The sequence below is a fragment of the Heliangelus exortis genome, chromosome 13 (genome assembly GCF_036169615.1).
Source record: "Heliangelus exortis chromosome 13, bHelExo1.hap1, whole genome shotgun sequence".
NCBI classification, from domain to species: Eukaryota; Metazoa; Chordata; class Aves; order Apodiformes; family Trochilidae; genus Heliangelus; species Heliangelus exortis.
This window is the reverse complement of record NC_092434.1, coordinates 11,971,635-11,995,626: the sequence shown is the minus strand read 5'-3', so window position 1 is coordinate 11,995,626 and position 23,992 is coordinate 11,971,635. Positions and strand designations below refer to the sequence as shown.

The 23,992-nt window shown below is 37.4% G+C and overlaps 1 long non-coding RNA gene across 1 annotated transcript in view; it reads left to right on the top strand.

Moving 5' to 3' along the window:
- Positions 1-18,859, top strand: part of LOC139801963 (uncharacterized) — a 33,414-nt gene extending 14,555 nt beyond the window's left edge. Inside the window, exons 2-3 of the long non-coding RNA XR_011728430.1 lie at positions 17,743-17,964; positions 18,216-18,859. This is a non-coding gene — a long non-coding RNA (uncharacterized lncRNA). The remainder of the gene's footprint in view (positions 1-17,742; positions 17,965-18,215) is intronic.
- Positions 18,860-23,992: the final 5,133 nt, after the last annotated feature.

Below are 23,992 nucleotides of genomic sequence, written 5' to 3'. Positions count from 1 at the left end.
ATCTCTGAAAGTGTTGTAGGGCCCTGGAAATTCTGCACCCAACCTGGATCACCATCTCTGGAGGTTGCCTTATTCCAAGGAAGACACAACCACTTGGCTATGGCTATATAAAGCTAGTTTTATTTTTACATGGTCACCTGAGCAAACCCCATGCCCAGAAGGGCAGACTGCTCTTCACCCAGCCTGACTGCAGGATATGGTAATTGGACTCCAGGGAGTGATGCTGGCAGAGGTGCAGAGCATCCTCCTGGCCTTGCTGTTTTTTGTTTTTTTTTCCTTAGGAGTGGGCAAACAATGCTGCTTGTCATAGCTGAATGACAGTCCTGTTAGAAGGTTGTAAAAGAGCTACAAAAGTGAGCTCCTCCAGCTGACAGTTTTGAATAATAGTTCAGATGATGGGCATTATACACAATTTCCAAATGTCCTCATTTTCCTCCCTAAACCAAGAGAGAGGTGAAAGGCAGAACGTTTTAAGACTCAGATTTCATTTCTTGAGATAGCTTCAATACAAAGTCTGTAACAGCAAGATGGGCTCTTGGAGGTGACCTCTGGCAAACTGAGCTGGTTGGAGTGTTGCCCTTCTGTTGGTGGCTATTCCCCTTGGAGTAGGGTGCCAGGTCAGCATGTGTGGCCGTGCCTCTGGCACCTCTCTTGGCAGCTTGGTGCATTATTGAATCAGCATGATCACTGAATCATGACTGAATCACTGTGACATACGGCAGCACCACCTTTCACTCTCCTGGAAGGTATCTGAATTTTCCAGAAATTGGTATAATTATCTGCTCTGAAACAAACATGCTTTTGACATCTATCTCAGTTATTGTAAAAGGTTTCTTCTTTTAGGTACCCAGGTGTATTACTCATAGATCATACATGTTAATGTAAATTATTATTTCTGTACGATACATTGTGGTGTGTTTTGTGCTGCACAGAGTGTGGTTCTTCTATTAGTTTTATATTGGGTCTTTATGCCATGCTTGATGGGCTAATGTGTATGTTTACAGTTGTATTAAAGAGTCTGTCACTAGAGGTATATTTAAAATTATAGGGGAACAAATGGACTGACTACCCTCTAATCAACTCTGGTCAGTAATTTAAATATTTTCCATTAAGGTGAGCTGATTCTGGGCAAATTTGCTCTACTTTTCTTCCTTCCAAGTAGCCCTGCTGTTAGGTTTGGAAAGTCCTATACTGTAAAGTTGGCACCCTGGAAAAATAAAGACAAAAACCACAAGAAGAAGTTCAAAAGAAATACAGACTAAGAATGAAGTTTTCAAGCTACGTTCCAAGGCAAGGACTTTTCATCTTTATACCTTTGAATTGTGAATCAAGGCAGTAAAAGTTACTACTAGGTTAAAGTTTAAATGGCATAGAAAAGATAGAAAAAAGATTAAACATATTCTGTCTGGACAGTGGAACAAAGACTTTGAATCTTTATCTATGCACCTGTCTATTGAGTATCTAAGTTCCAGGAGTCCCACAGAGGACATGCAATGAGCACTCTTATTGTTCGTATTAAGAACTGAAGTAATTGAAAGGAAAAGTAAGGTAAGGAGAATCAGAAATCAGATGTGACTGCCTGTATGGTTAAAAAATAATTTAAAGGGAAAGTGACTATCAAGCAGTTCATATTATGGAAATCTGACCATTGAAGATAGAATAAAAAACTCTATTATTCTTTGAAAGAGTTTTTTCTCTCGAAGTAAGACTTAAATATAATTTGAAAACCAGTAATTTTCACAGAATGCCTTACTGGCCACTTGTAAAGAAGCAATTCAAATGCATGTTTTTTGATTCTTTGAATTTGTGTCTGGCTGGATCTGAGCCATGGGGAATTATTTTTTTGTTTTGTTTTTATTTTTCCTGTAGAGATGTCTGTTTTGTAACCTTTTGGTTTTTTAGTTTGAAAATTATACAGGTCTCAGTAAGCATGTTAAAATTATGCATTCTCTTTGCTTTAGCTTCTTGTTCAATATAGAAATCTAACTGAAAATTATGTGGCGTCTCTATTTTGTTAAGAGGGTAATAAAAATAATTTTAGTATTTTATACTCTAAGTTAGTAAATTGTGATACCTTCCCAAATCTGGGGTTTGTGGGGGTTTTGAGCGGTCCTTTCTGTTCATTAAATTGGTAACTCTGCCATATATTATATGGAAAGTGGGTTACTAGCTTGCACTTGTTAAAGAAATATATACTTTTTTTTTTTTTGTTAGATAAACACAAATCTGAAATCAGATTTTTAAAAAATTGTAGTTCACACAGGACCTCGAAATTCTAGATCAGCACTACAGCTTCCCTTTCATTGGGTTGTTGGATATAGGGGAGGAGGAGAACAGGATAAGTAATAAGTGCTTCCTGGTGGGGGAAAAAAAACCCAAAACAAGAAAAGAAAACAACAAAGAGAGGGGAAAATGCTTTTTAAAAAATGCATAGCATTTATTTAATACAGATATTCTGTTCTTATAAGATGCCCAGCAACTTGCAAAATTACCTATTGCCATGGCACTTACTGTGATTTTTGAGATATCCAGGAATACATTGTGTCTAGGATTGACAGGAAGTATTACAGGTTGTATCGTTATTGGATGGGAAGGTTTTGTTCATCTCTAATGCACAAGACAAGTTTGCATCCAACTTTCATATTTCTACCACAAAGGAATTTCCTTTTTAATTTGATACCCTGGAACTCACCCAACTCTGAATTTTAATTCTGTCTTTACCATTCCTATTTCTTACTGAGGTTCTTGCACTACTCACAGAGGAATTTGCAGTGTCACTTCTCTGGGACCAGTGGATCCAGTGGATGCTTTCTGCAACATTAGGACAGGCTTCTTAAAATCCGGGTTTATTAGTCAGTCAGAAGAGATTTTAACTGTCTATGCTGACATTATTTGCATGTCTGACACAAGGTACAGTCTGTCCATGCAGTGGTGGCACATTTCTTACTTGAGCTTCCTGATGCCTTGGTTTGCTTCACACTCTGGACAAGCAATTCTCATGTACTTGTCTTCCTTGACTTCTCTTACTTGTCCAGTAGTATCTTTCCATTAGTTTTGAGGTATCTTCAATAACTTTATTCATTGTATTATTCATTATATTTCCATGTAATAATCTGATATGGACGGCAAACACCCCAATTTGCAAAGAAATTAACCTAAATAATATTAACTATATGAAATACAGACGTCTGAGCATAACTTGATTTTTGTATATAGCCTTTGGAAGAAATGTATTTTCTATACATTTCATCTTTGAAAAAGTTGCTGAGCAAGATCATTCCTCCAATGATCAAGAATGGCCTAGTTACTGCATCTTAGAATTAAACCAATGTCGTTAAGACTTCAGATATGAATCATGCTTTATGCTTCAGGTGTACTGGATTTGCTGCACATATTCAGACCATTGGGACAAAAGGTATTGGAAAATGTTGAGCATTTCCTGGGATATATTAGCTGGATACCTAGATATCTTTGATGAATCTGGAATACAAGATGACTTTGCTTTTCTGTCTTAAATGCATGCATGAGAAATTCCAGATATATGCAAGCCTGTGTTAGGAGGTCAACAGTTTTCTGTCAACCTGCTTTCTGAGCCAAGAAATTAGCATGTTTAATTTTAGACCTCTGTGCAAAACTGAGTAGTTTTAGAGAACATATTCTTTCAAAACCAGCACATAATGACTCTGTTTGGTATGCTTTGATGCTTACTGAATAGCATCCTTTATGTGGCTTGTTCACATGGGGTGGTTTGTTTCTTGTTTTTTTTTCTGGAATGTGAACTACAGCTCAGTGTGATAGATAGTAGGACTGGTAAAAATGTATCAGTGAAGCTACCCCAATGTAAAGCTTGCATATCCATGCTCTACACATCGTTAGTCAGTGGATTGCAGTTCAGCATCAGTGCTTTGGCAGTTCACAGGGCATTGCAAATTCCTCCAGATCAGCTGTGAGCACACAGCAAGTTACTGCCTCACAAGGAGCAGTCTCACGTGTGATGAGCCTTTTGCTTGCTATCCCAGACTGCATTTCTTCTTATCTGTTCACTCACACTCTGTGCTGTAAGATGCCAGTCCCTTCTCATAATGAGAGGCAGCTCACATCATGTTTTGAGAAAACCATCATGCTTGTTCATCCTGCTGTGACAGAATCCTTATTAGGTTGAGGAGTGTGTTGAAACCCATGTGCTCTTTCTTATGGTTGCCTCTGCTCGGCCAGTGGATCCATGTTGTAATGGAGCAGCTGGAGCCTGGTTTGTTTGGGATTATGGGGGTTTGCAGGGAGCTGTGGAATCACCTGGGGCCCTGGAATGGTAATATCAGGAGAACATCAAGAGGTGATTAATGATCTGGAAACATTAATAGTGAGAAAAGGATAAGGAACTGATGCAAAGAGCTGAGGGCTATCTGACAGATGTGCAGGCTGAAGATGGCAGCTACATGATCCTTATGAGGTTTCCCTCTTAAAAATTATTTGAACAATATTGATCCACTGAAGTTATTTGATGCCAGTACAGTGCTTTGCATCATGTTACTGCAGTGATTTTTTTATATCACAGTGAATATCCTAGAATGTGCACTACCAGCTTTTCAGAAACAATTTCTGAATTACTGTCGAAGTAATTTAAGAGTATGTGCTCTATAACTTAATGCATAAACCTACATCCCATTAGATGTTTTTCATGTGGAAAAAGGCTTCAGTATACACATTGCAATACTCAGGTCAAATATTTATATGTAATCATAATAGTAAAACTTCTTGAGTTTCTATTCTAGAAGGATGCATATCATGATTACAGAGAAAGAAAAATTTACTTTTCATAGGGTATTTCTAATTAACCTATGTGTATCTGTGACAGAAAAGTGGATTTCCATTAAAAACAAGCCTTAGAAGAAGTAAAACCATTATTTCAAAATTATGGACATGAGAAAATCACTTCATTTGTTCTGTATAAATATTCATTTTTCTTTGAGGAAGCTTTTTTTTTTTTTCCAGATCAAAATATCTTCTATAATATATCTTTCTGTCTCAAGATTTCAACATGGGACTTCTAAACACAGTGCAGCTGAACTGATACATTTCACTGTGTTAATGCATATTGCATACACAATGTTGGAGGAACTAAAGATGAAAAAGTCTGAATAGATATTTTACCCAGCCAATTGAAATTTTTTTTTTGTAGTATATTCTACATGCTAATCACCTGTAATCTTGCCAGATTTTAGAAGATGAGCATAGTCATTTGGGATGTCCCTTAGGATAAATGTCCTGTGAAAAGCATTTAGATTATGCTGAAGACAAAATTGAATGGTGCTCTGCTTATAAACAGTGCCAAGAATAGTGCTAGGAGCCAATGTGTAGCTGGAGTGCTGACTTTGGATGATATGTGAAACTAAACTCTTTAACGTGTGTTGATAACTGTGGATTTGGGGCTGCTTCACATACAGAAGGGGTGTTACACCTCCTCACAGGCCTGGCTTGTTAGTCAGCTTGGGAAATTACATTCTTATCAAAATTTGCCATGAAATTCTGTTGGGATAAAATATTAATCTCTTCTTGTCCTAAACAGCTCATGTTACTAAAAAGCTGCTGTGTTTCAGCTCCTAAGGAGTTGTGATGCATTAGGCTATTAGATTATTGTTTTACATGCTATTCAGTATTTTCTGATGAAAACTATTTTTTTTGTGTCTTCTTCCTTGCCTCATCTAGTCTAAAATGATGAAGTCCACACTCTTTTCAAACTTGGGACTTCACAATGGGTTACACAGGAATTCTTACATACTTTAAGCAGAGAAGGATGGTATGAGAGGAGGTTAAACTTACTTGTGCAATATATTCTGCCACCTCCTGCTTTAAGAAAGAGTGTGTATGCCTTGTCTTTTTAGCCTGAATTTCTTTCACAGAGTAAATTGGAGCTAGCAGATTAGGTTGTTGTCCTCTAGTGACTTTAATGTGTCTCCTGAGCAGAGTAGTTTTGCCCTATGTACCGTAATGAACATAGTGTAATTAACCATTGGAACATCTTGCCCCAATAGGTTCTCTGTCACTTGAAGTCTTGATTTAAACACTTTGATGTTATAGAAACATGTTCTAATGCATCTAAGATCTAGAGAGCCCCACAGAGGTGTTACTGAGTGAAAGTCAGTGTCCTTCATCCAAGACCTCAGAGTAAATAGTTAAAAGGCTCTTTTCTAGCTTTAAAACACACATGTATCTCTATCAAGATATCTTGCCGTGGGCTAATCTGTTGCACTCAGGTAGCATGTCACTGATAGGCTTTTTCTTAAAGGGTCTTGCAAAACAAGATAGATTCTTTGCACATTAATGATCAGAGGCTCCTATCAGGCTATGTCTCATCAGTTGTTTTCCAGGACTCCTGTTTCCTGTGATCTCCCTTCTTCCCTCTTGAAAATCTTCTTTTCCTTTTTTTTCACAAAGGTGAGGTTTTTGCACAAATAAAAAAATGCCTCTCTTGCTTCTCTATGGCATAGGTTAGACTTGGTAAATAACTTTCCATTATTTATTAATCTTTATTTGCCGTTTTGGTGAGACCTGGTTTTTATATGACATAGCAAGCTGTTTCCTGATCCTGAAGAATATTGCCATTCTAGAGCCACAGTGTGTAAGATTAGCTCAATACATACATTGGTCATTTTTCTAAATCTTCCTGTTTTCTATGTGCAGAGTACTCCTGGATGCCAGACACTGTGTAGCTGTGTCATTTGTGTCATTGTGTCATCAAAACAGCAAATACCAGTGATGGCCTCTTTGGAAGATACCCCTAGAGTTACTGGCACAGTATATGGTCTTGTTCCAGAGCTGTTTAGAAATAGCTGTTGGCAAAGGTTTTGGTTCTCACCAGAAGAAACTGATCACTGAAACTGCCCCTTTTTTTTTTTGTATCAGCAATTAATGACACATACATTTGTACAAAATTGTCTCCTTAATACAGATAAAATTTAGTACTCCACAAAATAATTGATGACAGGAGCATACCTGAATGGATGTATTTAGGTTAAATTGTGCCATGGGAGTGGTTGGAAATTATGGGTTATATTACAAGAAAGGAAGATTTGCAAAAATTAATCATTTGCATATATAAATAGAGGTTTGTAAGTTATATGGGGAAACCCTGTGTAAAGCAAGGTTGTGGGGTTTTGGTTTTTAACATGTTTTAGGGCATGTAAACAACATTTGAGATTGCTGGTCTTTTCCTTTTGTGATGCAAGCAAAGAATACTGTGTTCTGCCCTATTATTGTGCTTGAATTGGAACTGATGCCACCATGGAAGCACCGTGGCTCTTTTTTGCATTCAGTGCCTGTGCAGTTCTGAAGCAGCCTGCAGGCGCTCTATTGTACTTAGCCTCCTGCAACACTTGGGGCCCCATTTTGAATAGCTTATCTGTTAAAGAGATATTTCCCTTGTTTTTCTAAGTGCTCAGTGTTGTTCCATGAGACTATTGATAAGTTTTATTTGTTTAATTTACTACAAATTTTTAAAGAAAACACTTCCAACCTGGTAATTGATCCCTATGTTTTGAGCCTGCATCCGATCAGATTGTGTAGTATTTGAGTGTTTTTGTGTAGTTTACAAGATATAATTTATACTATATATTGTCATGTCTGTCTTGTTTTCTGGAATTTGACTAAAGCTTGCAACTTCAAAGGTGAAGCTAGGCTTCTCTTTTGTGTTTAGAAAGGGTGGCTAAACTACCGTGGCTGGCGTCATGATGGAAGTCTTGTGAAAATTGTCCTTTGTTTTAATCTTAAAATGCCTCAGGAGTCATCCATAAAGGATATCCCAGCGGGGGAGTCGAGGTCTTGTGGACAGTTGGTGGAGGGGGCAGATTAAAAATTCTGGAAAAATCTGCAGAAGTCCTTTCAGGATTTCCACTTTTGTTCCCTTTGGCTAAAATAAGTCTTTGAAAATGGTGCTGTGGAAGTGGGTAAATGAAAGAGAACTACATGGGGCTAAGGAATGGTGATGTTCTTTTGGGAGTTCAAGGCATTTATACAGTTTGAGAAAGAGAGTGGGGAGCTCAGTATTTGATAAAATCTACTGGAGCCCTCTAATTTGTTGGAAATAAAAAAAGGAAAAATGGAAAAAAAATTTAGGTTATTCCCTTGTTTAATTTGCTAGACTGGCACTAATTCTGCAGTTCACTTACTGTACTAGTTAATTTCAATATCCACTCTGCATTCTTGATTTCAACAGGGGAGAAGGTGGATGCTGAGGGCAAAAGGGTACTGAAAAGGAGGGGGCTTGAGCGGAGCTTTGCAGCAAATTGTGCATACCCTTTTCACAGCTGTACCTGAATAAAACTCATGTAGTTTATTTTCTTCATAAGGTTTTTAATCATTGAGTTGTTTTGTCACTTTAGTGAATCTTCGCAGAAATAATTTTCCTGTCAAATTTTGTAAAACCTAGATGCAGATCCCCAAAAGCTAAACTTGCAGGCACCAACACAGATGATATAGAAAGTCTTTTTGGACAGGTGCTAATTTCAGACTTACTGCATGCTGCAAGGTTACTTAAATTTACAGCAGGGCAGAAAGCAAGTGCTCTAGAGATACTGCCAGCCTGTAGCCTCTGTTTTTCATTCATGCACTGTTCCCTGTGCAAGATGAAATACAGTTTTGCTAAAAATCTAACCCTGACTCTATAACCATCTTTTTAAAGTGGAATCACAAACCAGCTCCTGTTTCTGGTGTTGACTTTATTTTTAAAGGCATAGATTAAACTTCCCAAAACAGTTACACAAATCATATCTCCTATTACAGTATCAACTAATGCTTATGCTTCTGAAAGGCTATCAGGATGAGGCCCCTAAAAATACGCTGTCTCTGTCTTCAAGCAGGCAAACAATGTGCAGAGTGTTTCAATATTTTGAATAGTCTTTTGAGTAAAAACTAGTTCAGTTAAGTACCTTAGCTGTCTTCCATGGGATCGTTTGTTTTACACAATAGAATTCCCTCTTACAGATGTCTCTTTTCAGAGAATTTCATTTAATATTTGTCCATGGTTCCACCAACTGCAGTGCTCATTGAATGGTCAAGAAGGAAAAGTGCCTGTTCTAAGCAGATTACAATCTAAGGACAGACAGCTAGACAGATAATATAAATGAGAATGAAAAGCAAATGCTGCAGAAGAAAGGGTTTGCTGGTTTGAAGGGGAGGAGAGACACTTCAGCATGGTGAAGTCATATTTTACTCGCTCTGAGGAGTAACAACAGGTTGCATTATGGCAAGTCTTTTATTTAATGCTGGTGGTTCGTTTTGGATTTTTTTGTTTGTTTTTTTTTCTGTTGTGTGACTGCCATAAAATGTATTTATATGTTTGTGTATAAGAAACCACATACTTTCCATATAATATGCTGTTTGACTTTTCATATTGAAAGAAGGTGGGTTTAGTTTGAAACTCTAAATCTCACGCCAGTCTAAAACCTGCCCAAATGGCATTTATACTGGTGACTTGCTTGACAAGGGTTCTTTGTGATGGTGCAAATGTGCAGCCATCTCCCTGCTGTACAGTTAAACTTTCTGTGCATAAATCATTTTAGTAGATTGGGCCAGTGGAGGATTGCTTATACTGCATTGTGTGTGATTTAATATTATGCTATATGCAACGCTGGAACTTTATTCCAAACCCCCAAAATGGTGCACCATGTATCAAAGATTGAGTCCAGACTGGTTTTAACACCAAGCAGGCTATCAGGATCAATGTTAAGGTGCTTATGACTCCTTAAACAATTAAAAATCTTTTCTTTCTCCTAAAAATTTTTGCAATACTGACTCTTTAAATGAGGTGAACTACTGACTCAGGACCAGACCTGCACTGCTGTTTGATTCAGACCCACTTCCCTGGGGAAGAGGATGGGCCAATGTCAGTGTTTCTTCTTTCATTCAGTCTGTTTCTTGAAGACGTGGTTGTAGACTTGGAGTAAACCAATTTATAAATGTGCCCTACATATACAGAGAACAGAGGCAACAAAAAAATTTCAGTGAAGATTAAAATTCAGGAAAATAACATACTTGAAACTAATTCAGATTTCATTTTTTGTAAATCAATGGATTCACTCAAATGAGAGTTGGCAGTTTAAGTTATTTATATTTTGAAGGAATCACGCTGGAACTACCTGACTTCTGTAAGATTAAACCGACTTTGTGTTCTTGTGAACAAAAGTATTGGTTTGTGAAACCAATATTGAAGTTAAGGCACTAAGCAGGATGTTTTGGTAACACTGTTGGGGAACCCTGATGGGAAGGCAGGGGTGCTTCATGTGCCGTGCAGCATCTCCAGGGCAAGGAGCTCAGCATCTGCTGGACTCTGCCCTTGCAAGATCTGGTATCTCATTGCTAATGACTGACTTACCAACAGAGCAACAGGGCTTAGATAGGAACAGTCTGGTGTCATGCAGCATTATTTCTTGGTTTGCTGTTTTTTGTTTGTTTTTTCACTTTCCGTTTTTTATTAGGGCTCTCATGTCTTCAATCTAACTGAATTAGAAACCATACCTTTTATCCACTGATTTCTAGTGCTTTTTTTTCTGGTGACTTTTTGGTATGGAGAGTCTTGGAAAAGAGGTTAATCTAATTAAGAGAGAGTTCCCAGCTGGCTCATGCTGGTGTCTTCTGCCCTGCAACATGCAGCAGTTCACCATTTCTCACAAGACAGGGAAAAACTCACATGAGTTGTAGTGCAAACCCAAGGCCTTACTTTTTATCTTCAGACAGGTTTCAAAAGCACCAAGTTGTTTTCTAGCGAATTCCGATACTGCTTACTCCTCTGATAGAGGTGTTGGAGGAGACTGTGTCAGTTGACCATTTAGCAAATGGGCAAGAACTCCCATAGGAAGGCAGGGCTCTGTGCCCAAGACCTTTTCCATTACTGTTTTTGTTATAAGCATTTAACCTTTAGAAAAAGAAAAGAAAAAACAAACAAAAAACCCTAAAAAAAACCCCTAAAGCTGAATGCTTGATTGTTCCTTTTTTTAAAGACTGAGTAATACTTGCACACCTTCTAGCCTCTGTTTCCGTGGTGAGATACAGTGGTGAAAGGCTGCAAAAGAACAAATAAGTTTCTAAAGAAATACTAACATCATCTATCTTATGACTTTTCTTCTATTATTTTTATCTTCTTTCCATTGCTCAGTTTACATAAGATTTATTTTTCTTGTGTTCAGGTAAATTGTATGGGAATGGATTTATTTGTCTAAGACTCATCATAACTGACTTGCTGCTCTATTTGTTTTCAACATATCTTTTGAAAATAGTAAACACAGGTAATTATTTCAGATCTGCATATTTTTTTAATATATATATATCAAAATAAAGTGCCTTAAATCCTTCAATCTCTCTGCAAAGTGGAAAATGTCATACATTTTATTTTCATTCTAATTAAGCTGTTTAATACTCTAAGGATGATACAGAGAACTGTGGAACTTCAGAGATAAGGTTAAGCTTCATATACTAGGTAGAATACCTTTTTAAGAGGGCACTTCTAAGAATCAGGCACAGTGATTCAGCAAAAAGTCTGTTCTGTGCTTATGTCTGCAAATACGATTAGGCTTGATTCCTGGATTTGCTATTGATATGAAATAATATGTAAAATATGTCTTCAGCAATGTTTTTTCTTCCGGTGATGTTTCTAGTGATCTTACAGGCATTACAAAATTGTTTTCCTTTGGAATATTACATTTTTGTAGCACATGGTACACACCATGCAAGGTATGTTGGAGGAGGAGGGAAGAAATATTCAGACTGCTGTAGCAGTTGTGTAGCCTGGGAATTTTCATTGAGAAAATGCTTGTTTTAAACTCTGCACTGCACTCTTAAGGATGACTCAATGTGTGGCAGCTGTGTATTTTGGGATATCCATTTTAAGGACAGTGATTATTACACCCTCCTTTAGTCATTTTTCCCTCTCTGCCAGCACAAGTATTGTGCACCTGTGACATGCCAGCAGCATACCCAGTTACATTGCAGGGAAACTGTCAGGTTAAAGCTGAGATGCATTTGATCCTGTGTGAGCTATTTTCTTCTAATGTGTATTTCATCCTTCTTTTGTAACTATTAAAATGTAAAAAGAAATCCTGGGTGGGTACGTATTACAGGGAGCTGAAACTTCTATGGAAAAGTAAAGCAAGCTTTGAACTGCAGCAATATGTATGTATAAAGCACTTCCATGCACACAGAAATGGGGTATTTATACTGTCTCTACTGTTGTAAACAAAAAGTGAAGAATACCTTACTCTGATTCCACTGTTCTAAATAGCCAGTTAACTCTATAGAGCTTTTTAATTCCTGAACTGCAACTGCGAACCTGTGATACAGAAATGTTCCCAAAGGACTGTATATATTTCAGTTGAAAGGTGTCCTGCAAAAGAAGCAGCTGCTTTCCTCTAATGAAGCTGCCTGGCTTTGCCATCATGATCTTAATATACCCAGCCAAATTGGCTGTGGAGGCTCATAGTTAGGTACAGACTTGGTAGGAATCCTTCCTCTGTGCCACACAACCTTATGGAATCTGGGCAGCTGACCCTGCACTGTGGGAACGCTATGACGGTCATGAACTCCTGGATGAATTTAATTGGGAAAGGGAGATGTCGCTTCTGAAGAAGTTATGAGAAAGTTTTAGACTAGCTGCAGTTCACACAAGTCATAACTGTGAGAGTAGACTGAGGATAGTACAAGTGGATTTTCTTATTTAAATGTATTGCATAAGGTATTGGGGATATCATACTTCATTCTCCGAGAGTCAGTGCCCATTCCTGTAGTCTCACCTGATGAGTGGCAGGTTCATCTCTTCACAGAGCTGTAGCAGCTAGGGTGGGCTTCTGTTTGCTGGAGTCCACCTGCATGGGTCTGATTGCAGCCAGTAAATTAGCTGGTGTTCTATCATTCACCCCCTAACTGACATAATTCCAACCCCTTCTGGTAATCAAGTTGAATTCAATCACACTGGAAACCCACATGACATTTCAGCTGTGTTGCTTGTAAGGATTTCTGAAATCTGCAGCCCTCCCTATGAAATAAACTGTTAAGCTGTTGGATTTTTTTTTTTTTTTTTTTGTAAGACTGAGGGTCTGGCAAATAATGGGAATTACAGAACCTGCCTAGTTTCTGTCTAGCACAGTTGTTCTATAAGGCCTATAAAATGATAACAATTAATTTACTGCTAAGAGAATGCAGCAGATATTTAATTGCAGCCTTTTATTTTTGGAAGTTTGTAAATAAAACAGAACTTTAAAATTAAGGCTTCAGAAGCCTTTGAGGTGGTCTGCTTTTCATCTCCTGTCCCATGGCAACTCTTTCCTTTATTTTTTCCTTTTTTTTTCCCCCCCTTTTGGTAACTAAAATAAGAATTTGTTTGGAAAAGCTGTGAGAGTATGTGGGGTTATTCAGGAATGTCTGTGAATGTGCTGGCCATGCATGCGTGTTTGGAGTCGGATGTGTTTGATTCCCTGAAAACCTTTTGCATCAGCATTCTCACCTTTGGTATAAGCAGTGATTGTGCAATACTCATGGCCTTTGCTCTGTCTGCCTAGAAGTGGTCTTCGGGCATTTAAGGCCCTTAACTGTAGACAGTGAGTATCGTCTGTGTTTTCCATTTTGTTATTTGTTCTCTGCAACCTCCTGTTTTTTCTGGTTCTTAGATGACAGGTAATTATGTGTTGGCAATAAAGCGAGTAAAAGTCTTATTGTCCATGGTCTTAGTCTTTAGACCTACCTGAACTGAACAGGAAATCTCATGCAAATACTTCTTTACGCTTGCATTTTGGCTGTTTTGTGAACTATTTCCATATTTTCATTCAAATGTGAGAGGCATTGTGCTAGTACAGTGTCTCTGGCTGGTATTGGGACCTCCAGCATAAACCAGGAAAGGCTGTGAAATCTTTATATTTGAGGAGAGCAGATCGAGGGGTCTCTGGCTCCTTGGAGATTAATTTTTTTTTATACATCCCTTTATATTTTATAGGATGTAAACTATGTAAGAATGAGTAAGTTGAGCCTTGAAACAATGTGCTAGTGTGGTGTAATATGCCTCTTTATATTTGTCTTGCTTTGTATTTGCCTTGCCATTCCTGGCTCTGGCCACCTCTTTCACACGGCAGTGAGACCTGTGGGCATTGATTCAGAGAGGAACAGAGCCCAGATATGTGTAGGGAAAGGGTATTTCATACATAGTGGTTTTGGGGACTTTTTTTTTTTTTTTGAAAGATGTTGCTTCCCTCTGTTTCCAGATGGAGGCCCCAAGAACTGTGAAATCTGGCAAGGTGTAGTTCTGAGGTGTACATGGCTCTGTCTTTTTTAAAAAGCTTTCATTAGTAGATGTGCTTCTAAATGTTTTAGTGACTAGAGTTTTAATATTGACTTTGGCTGTCATTTAAGTAGAAAAAAAAAAAAATCTGGCTTTATAAATTTAAGAATTTCATAGTTGCTGGACCTGTCAGAATAAAGCTGTGAAGTCTGAATGCTTTTCCAGAAATAGCTCTCTATTCACACTGCTGTGTGAATTTTGTTGTAATGGCAGGTGATGACGGGACCACTTTTATTGAATGTTTTTCTCTCAATTTGACCCTTGTGATTTTGTGACTTATTTATTTTTTAAGTTGTCATCTTGTGGTGGAATGCTATTCTTCGACTAGCTTGATTTCAAGCTCTTGAATAAAGGTGTCCTTTTAATAAGAAAGAAAGAAATCTAACCTGGTTTTAATTGTATTAGAAAAAGTTGAAGGCTCTTGTAAGCCAAGGGTGCATACTGTCCAGGACAGGCATTATTTTATTCTTTAGAAAACATATGTGTCTTTGTTTCCTTATTTCTTACTGGTAAGTGGACATTTTGTAAGCTCCCACCTGAGGGCATGGCACCTCCAAAAAGGACTGTGTCAAGGTTAAGCATAATGAGTAAAATATGCAAATTCAAATGAAAAATATTTTCTTAATCGAGGATGCATAAATTATTCCCAGTGGGCACCTAAGTGACAATAAATTTCGCATGCCTGGGAATTAACATGCCCCACTTATATTACTTTGCTGTTCCATTAGAAAAATGCATTATTCATTTAAATGGCTTCCACTGTATTCATGTTCTGAAAAAGAGACCCAACTATTATTTCAAGGCCTAAATTTGAGTAACATATGGAGCAATTGTATGTCTGCTAGCATGCTAAACTTGGAAAAGATGTTACATTTAATGTCTTTAAAAGTACAAAAATCATACCAAAAAATATACCAGTTCAAGTAATAGCTGTGATTGACTGAAATATTGTCAGCCTTTCTGATATCTAATTTTAGAGTATTTCAGAAGCTTTCTGTGCATACCGAGATCTTTAGAGCTGTGGCTGCATCCCTGATAGACACACACAGTGGCCAGCCAATGTAGTGCACTAGCAATTTTTTTTCCTATATTTCTTTCAGGGTTGTTTGACTGTTCCCTGATCTGTTGTGTGGCTGGTTCTGCAGACAGTGCTGCTCTGTCCACCCCGTGCAGGGGTGTGAGGGTAAGAAAGAAGCCAGAGCCAAAGCATGAATTTTCAAAAGGGACCAAGGAGTTATTTGAGCTGGGAATAGGCAGGAGGGAATGAAGATCTGTGGGGATGCTGAGGTCCTGGCTGCCCCTGGTAGCTGTCATGCAATACTCTTTAACTACCAGTTTGTTGATGTGAGCAGCATTTATTAAAAACAGGAGCCAGTATATCTGTGCACTTTTTCCTTCATAGTGAAGCAGGTTTGAATGTCCAAAGGGTTTCTGCAAGCTTTTACTGAGTGTATATTGAGCACTTTTAACTAATTTTTTTTCTTAAAGCCCTTGGAGGGCTTGTAATCCAAAGGATGCCATGCAAACTCAGATTCTCTCCGTGTAAGTAATTTACAATGGGATTTCAGAAGTGCTCAGCCTAACCCTGCTTCCTTAGAAATCAATTGTTAAGGTCTTCATGACTTCAGTGGGAGTAGTTACACCAACACAGAGTGCTTTGAAAATGCCTCCCTAAACTGTAAATGAGAATATACATTTGAGAATGTTGCAACCTAATTTTTATACTGAGCTTGTGATGGTACTCGATGCCCTAGATTTAGCACTGAATCTACTTGATTATGTCACTTCCCCACCTTGTCTGAATACAGCGCTGTAATTCCTATTTACATGGGATTTATTCTTTTTGGTATTTGGTCCTTGTATTTCTGCTGCAGTTATCATACCAGTCCAGGTCTACACCTGTACCCACAGAGATATTGAAGAATAAATTTATCCTAGTTATTTCAGTATGCATAAACACAAAACATTTTCATGTATGTATGTTTTTGTGTTTTGTTTGTTGTTTTTTTTTTTTTTTTTCTGCCTGTACATGTTTAGGGACAAAATGATTGTGGACTTAAATTGATTTTGTCAATCTACATGTTGGGAGGGAAATGAGGTAGGTTTGGTTTGGTTTGGCTTTGTTAGTTTTTTTCCTTTGGAACCCCTAAATAAATATTTAAGTGACCCTTCTAAACAGTGACATACTTTTGTTTTTTCAATTATCACTCTAATGTTAGAAATACTAAACTATGATAGGTTTTAAAGAATGTTTTAAAAACTGAATCTGGAGGTAACAGCTTTATTACTGTGTGATGACTTGACCCATATTTCCTAACATGATTTCCCTACTGTAACTCGAATTGAGTTCATGTAAGTCTAATGATATCAGTTGACCTTGACAGCTAGACCTAAAAGCCTGTAGTTGTCCTGGTTTTTTAAATGATCTTTTGGATTTTTCTTATTTTTGTTTTTCAGCATTTTCTAGAAGTTCTTTTTAATGAAAGCTACCAAAAATTCTACCAAGAAAGTATACCTAATTCTAGCAACAGTAATTTTTGCAATTCCTTTTAATCTTGGAAATACGTGTATTTTACATATAGTTGCATAGTGATACCTCTCTCTAGCATAAATGCTTAATACTGATGTAGCAGGATAATGGTGTTTGTTATACAGCCAGTGAAAAACTGTTGTCAAATACTTTTGGATCTTTTAGTCCGTGATAACTCTGTAATTATCATTTAAGATTATTCATAAGCTTCAGCTCTGCCTTTAAATGATTAATTTTTATTTTTTTTGACCTTTAAAATCCACCTGCTAGTAAATATTTTTCCTCTTTCCTCAAGTGGAATTTCCAACTACAGTACCTAACTACAGACTCTAATGCCTAGGGTCAATTTTAGTGGAAATGATGAGTTTAAAGTCAGGTATTTTAAAACCCACTAGGTTAGAAACATTAGGCTTCTGCATAATAATGTAAAGGGGACACTACCACCTTTCTGGTGAGCATGTCACTTTTAGCTCTGAGATCACATCTTAAAACTTGCTTTGAGCCCTTTAAGAGCAAACCTGAAAACCACCTCATTACTATGCATAGAAAAACTACTTTAATCACTTTGAGATTTCTAAAATGTATTTGTTAAAATCTTTCTCTCATTCTGAGGCTGATATCATTTGAGTAAGGGCACTGAGGGAGCCTGACTTGGGAGGTATTGGGACATGAAAATATTGGAAATTCTTATAAGGAGTGTTTAAAATAGCTTTTCTGTAAATGATTTGGTTCACACAGAAAATGTGATCGTCTGGTGCTGTGGTTTGGCAAGCACTCCTGAAGAATATGAATAAATTTACGGGTGATTTCACCTTTTATGAGTAACAAGGTGATGTTTAATTTCTTGTAGCAACTTTCCTTGCATCATGAATCTTCCCCTTCCTGTTTTTGGTAGTAACGTAGGAAAGAAAGAAATGGAGAGAGTCCAATGAAGGGCCATGAAGATTATCAGAGCACGGGAGCATCTCTTGTCTGAGGACAGTCTGAGAGAGCTGGGGCTGTTCAGCCTGGAGAAGGGTCAGGGAATTTTATCAATGTCCCCTCAAATACCTGAAGGAAGGGTGCAAAGAAGTCAGAGCCAAGTTTGTTTTGCTGGTGCCCAGTAACAAGACAAAAGGTAATATCCTGCTTTTATTCTGTGGATCTGTGCTTTCTGCAGATGTGTACAGAGCAGAGTCCCTTGTCCTTGTTAGCCAAGCTCAAACAGTCCTCTTCCTACAGGATCTCTGGTGCAGCCCACGTTAGCCTACCTGGGCACCCTTTGTCTGCATCTTGCATCAGGACACCCTTAACATGGGTGGCAGAAGTGCTGCCTGCTCTGCTCAGCTGAGTGGCATGAATTGATCAGAGAATTCTGTGTTTCCCAAGGTCTGCATCTGATTGCCACTGTCCCAGTCTCACATCTGTACCTTACAACCCTGAGAAGAGCTAAACCACACAGGCTGTGTGCATTTCACAGCAGCTTCTTTCAAGATCTTTCCTATGAAACCAAGTGCACAAAGAGAGCCCTCACATGTTTCTTTGCAAGGACAAACTCATTAGAGCAGAGACATGATGTTGGGGTAAATACATATGAGGTGAGAACACAGTGATGAGAAATAATTGCATTGACACATCTATCTGTTCATAATGAAGGCATCATTGAAGGACAAAATACACTGGTTTGGGGGTTTGGTATTTTGTTGTTGAGCTGATTGAAAAAAAAAATCAAGTATGGATTTTTTTTTTTTCTTGCAAAAATAGATTTTGGTTATTGGTTGGCCTTGTCATTTTACTTATACCCGATCATTATATCAGAGATATTTCAAGTAAGAATGGGGCCCTGTGATTTGTATTGAAAAATCAGGAGAGAGGCTGTGTTACATGGATCGGTAGTTTTTTCCTTGGAAATTTGTTTTTATATTGTTAGTTAGAAGGCTGTGATGACTGAAAATTGTAAGTGTTACTGAGAACCAGGGATATTTTGTAAATTGGTAACAACTGCATCTGATAAAGCTAATTCATGGAATTATTTTTATAATGCTGTTTTTTTGGGGATAGAGTTTGAAACTGAAGATAGGTGACATGAAAGATGTAATTCTCCTTCCACTGAAATAATTTATACTTTTAGCATTTAAGAAATAACCTGAAAGAGGAGGAAGTATTTTGCTCATTAGAGACATTAATAATTCTTTTATATAATTCTTGTTCAGTCATATGAATTAATTTCTGCATATTGGCCTGGAAACTAATAAAGATCCCTTTCAAATATTGCAATCATCATAGAAGACTTGAAAAAAAGTCATGATTAGAAATTCTCTAAGCTGAATGCAAACTGAACCTGGCAATTAACTCTCACTGTAACACTGGTCTGATGTATGTGATGCTAAAATTTTTTTTCCTTAAAGTAAGGCAAAGTGTTTGCGGTTTGGTGATTTGGGTTTTGTTTTGTTTTTTTTTTCTTAGTAGTTTCTTTACCTCATAGTCAAGGAAAACAAAGCAAGTAAAAACTGGCATTGGAGGAATCTGGTTGCTAAATATTTGCTGCTGTTTGTCTAGCAAAGTATAGGATGTTTTGGGGTCTTTTTCCTAGAGGGAGCATAGCTGGTGTTTGTATGGGGCTTGCTTACTTTTTGTGGTGAGGGTTTTGTGGGTTGTTGGTTTGTTTTTGGTTTTCTTTCAGAAAACAGACGTTTAATGTAATAAAAATATCCTTTATTTTCAGTTTCTTTTAATAACTGGCACAGATTTCTTTGGGTAGGATTACTGATAAGCTGGATATTAAGCTTATGAAATGTTAATACTGAACTTCAAAAATATTTTGTTAGATGTTAATATTGAAATAGCATTGGAAAATGAGGTAATATTTCAACATAACGAACTCCAGTAGTTTGATCACCTGATCCAGTATTTTTGAATCCTTGCCCTTGCTGGGCTGGAATATAAAATTAAGCATTCAGATCTGGAAATAGCATTCTCTGGGGAATTTCACTCCTTTGGAAAAGGCAACTCTGTCAGCACAATGGAACCATCTCATGTTGCTGGAATAAAAGACATTTCTGGAAGGCATTTCAATGAAGATACGAAACTGTAGAGGCCACATAGAGAGAGGAAGAGCAGGTAAGAGATGAGGGAGAGTGGGTGAAAAAAATGTTGGAGAAACATTGGGCCAACCCCATTACTTTGTGGGTACTTTGAGCTACCTTGGGTTAAGTAAACTTCGAGTATAAAACCTTTAAAAAACCCCAAACCAACAACAAACAAAAAAACCCACAAAAAAGTAACAAAAAATGGCTATTTTGTTGTTAAAATGATGATGACACCTGCTGTCTTGCTCTGTTTTTATGTGCAAACCTCTTTTTTATAATTCTGCTTCTGCATGACTCTAATAGTTTGAGAAAGTTTTAACATAGACTTAAATCTTCTAATTGAAATTGATTAAAATGTGTTTCAGTGCCTTTGTGTGATCTCGTGAAATGCATTTTTGCACAGAGAATTGGTGATTTTTATTTTTATCTGCTACATATTGTAAATTGTTGATGTAACTTCAGTGTGTACTGGATTAGCTTCTACTGTTAACATTCCTTTTTATTTCTAGTTGCTGGAATTATTGCATCTGATTTTGCCCCGGGCACGGTTCACTGGGGAGCTGGTACCTGGGGTTCAGTTGATATCCCTGTCACTGGCAAGGTAAGGAGAGGTTGACTTGCATTCACTATGAGTAGCAGGCTAGAAATAAATCATTTTAATATGCTTTCTGAAGATAAAAAATCAGGAGGGGCAGAGAGTGTCTTGCTGATTATTTATATGCATGGCAGTAGTATCTGGGAACCATGGCTGTGATTCTTGAAATAGTATTTATTCTTACTGATGTGTTGAGAAACAACTCTTGCTTAGAAACTGAAGGAGCTAACCTATTTTCTGTATGCCAAAATAAAACTTTTTTTTTTTTTTTACTTGGAAAGAAGCCCTCCTAAATGAATAACTCAAATATCTACTATGGAAGTATGGTATTTTAAACTTTTCTCTATTCAACAGGTTTCTTGAGTAATACCTCAAACCCAATTCATAAAAAAATTGTGTCTGTTTAATTGTCTGCTGTGATGCTTGCTCGGATGATAATGGCCCAACAAAATAACTTGACCTTCAGAAATTCTTACTAATTCCTTTTTTTTGTAATATCATGGAAGGGGTTATAGAGCTGGATGACATCGGTTTAGTTAGTCATGTAACATGAGCATGTTTCAAAAGAAGCCAGCACTGAGAATGAGCTCTTATTAAAAATACTCAGTTTTGACAAGCCTGTGCTTAGTGTCTGAATACTGGTGAAATGAATTATTTCCTTGCAAAAATGCCATATTTAGCACACTAATATAAGAGAGGAAGGAAAGTGGATCTTTGATAAGCTAATTATTTTTGGAACTTGAATCAGAGTTTAGTAAATCAGCATGCTGCATCTGCAGTGCTAACCAAACTAATCTAAAATACTTGCCTCCCTGTGGAGGTATAGAAATGTCATAGTCCGTGGAGACCTGCACTGCATTTATGCAGGTCTGCCTTTTCTGTCATAGATTCAACAGACCTTTCTAGAGAAGAGCTACAGTACTTTAAACAACCTTAACATGGGGTTTTTAAGAGATTAATTGAATATCAGCCTTGTACTAAATAAATCTTTATCACTTGCTTTACCTAGTTCAGTAATTGCCTCAGTGCAGTGAAACCCATTCAGTCTGCCAGCTTGCCATTAATCTCAAATGCATCTTTGACAAAAGAATCTACCTTATCTTGTGTGTGTGTGTGTGTGTGTGTGTGTGTGTGAGCGAGCTCTGGCATTTAATCAGGTCACCAAAATACTGTATGTGAATGTTGTATGAATGTTACATGTTTGAGGAGTACTGACCTCATGCAAGAGATTTATTTTTTTTTTCTAAAAAGAACCTGTAAATCTGTTTGTTGCAAATACGTATCCTGTTACTAAATGAATATGTTAATAAATATAAGGGGGCCAAGGCTGTAGGATTTGAGGGCTATGGAAACAAACAGTATGTGTGTCTTGCCCACTTGCTTACTGCTTCTCCTGCCCAAACAGAATAATTTGGGTCATACTGTAGATAGCTGTGTGTACCTCTGTGTGTGTGCACACATATTATGTACATGTTATGCCTTCAAAACTGATTTATGTTTACAAGCATGACAAAACCCCCTTTTTTTAAAATGTGGCTATCAACTTGTTATAATAGCGAATCAGGCTGCTGTGGTATATAATGCAGATATTTTGCCCCTGGTTCATAATTTTTACTTAGCTACAATGTTACAATGAAAATAATTATGTATTTTATGTGATTTAAAACTTCTTTGTATATATATATTTTATATATATATATTTGCTTTATTTTTTTTTTATTTTTAAAAGATATTTACTTATTTAGTGTTTCTGAAGTATTTTCAGACTTTGTGTAAAGGCTGCTTTCTAAACTCGCATCTAAACATGTAAACAGAAGTTAGGTACTTTTGAAGTAACCAGTAAGGATAAGTTACATAAATGGATTTTCTCCCTGGAAAGGAGCAAATAAATTGGTAGTTAGAAGGAATGTAATTCTGGCCATGGGAGGAGCCTTGCAGATTTAATGAGTTCATATCTGCACAACTAGTTGCATGGCAAAAAAGAAAGAACAAAATGAACAATGCATAGACTGGGGCAATGAGAAGTTTGACATGGGGCAGAAATTAGGTATAGTTTTATATAGGCTTAAATTAGGTGCTGTGTTGGATTCCTTCCCAGTGTATGAGATTCAGATGAGTAATGATGTACTCATTAACTTCATCAAGGAAGAGAATTTCCAGCTGCATTTGAGATGTTTAACCTCAAAGGCTAGGGAAGAAGATGAGCAAGACCTAGAAAAATAATTTGTAGCTCGTAAAACTCCACATGGATTGAAATACCTGCTGTAAATGATGCTGAACTAATAAGTGAATGTTGAAGTCATTGAGAACGGTGGAATACTTTGCATTTTTTAAAAAAATTAAATTGTTTAGGTATTCAAAATGCAAGGCATGGCACTTGCTTTCGTATTTCCAATATTGTCCATTACCAGTAATTGCTGTTGCTGTGTGTGCAATGAGGACAGTGTCTCTCTTAGGCAGGGACTGCCACTGTGGTTTGATGCAATGTGAGTGTGGAGGTCTTTAAGTATATTGTGTCTACACCACAGCTTATAGACTGCATCTATCTAAAGTTTCCAAATCAAATACAGGCATGCCAGCACAGCACTGTGCCCCACAGGCAGCACTCTGCCTCACACAGGACAATGTGCTACTGTCCTTACCTCTTGTGCTTGAAATCAGCTCACTCTGCTGATTTGAAGACATTGTGTTCCTTTTAGTGGCTTAGAGCTGATCGATGTGACACTGTGCTTGGATTTGGGAGACCTGGGTTCTGCCTTTCTTTCTGTATTTGACCTTGGGCATGTTTTTCTGTATCTCTCTGCATAGCAGTTCTCACATCACAGTAGTTATGCCCATTGCTGCCTTTCTTTAAGCACATTGACATAGATCTGGAAAGCTTTATATAGAAACATGAAGTCTTATTATTATTGCTAAACACTAGGAGATATCCCTTACTTCTGTTTTTCCTTGCCATGTTGCACACCAAACTTCTTAAAATATTTAAGGAAAGTAAATTTCTTTGTAAAAGCTCTTCCAGTGAATAAGTAAAGCAATATATATCCTAGGTTATCCTGGAATTTCAAATTACTTGACACTGGATAATCGAGGCAGCTCCATTTGTTTGGACTGTTCTTGATTAACGGGTAGGTCTGTTCAGCAGAAAAGCCACAAGTGAGAATTTGCCCTTTACATTTAGATGATTACTTTTATACTATGTTTCTTGACCTTTCAGTGCTGTGTTTGGTGCTTGTGGTTGCTAGGCACTTGTTAGATCCTTCTTTAAAAAACAGTCACAAGACACTGATGGGTTTGAGACTGTATTTGAGAGCTGGCAGAGTGTTTGTTTTGTAGGGGTTTTGCATAGTTTTTTTTTCCCATTATTTGCAGCAGTCCTCACATATGGATTGTTGTTCATCTGCTAAGACCATGACCTAGCTGATACTGTTATAATCCTTTGTTTTCCTACTTTGACCCACTGTTTTCAGAGTTTCCTTAGTCTT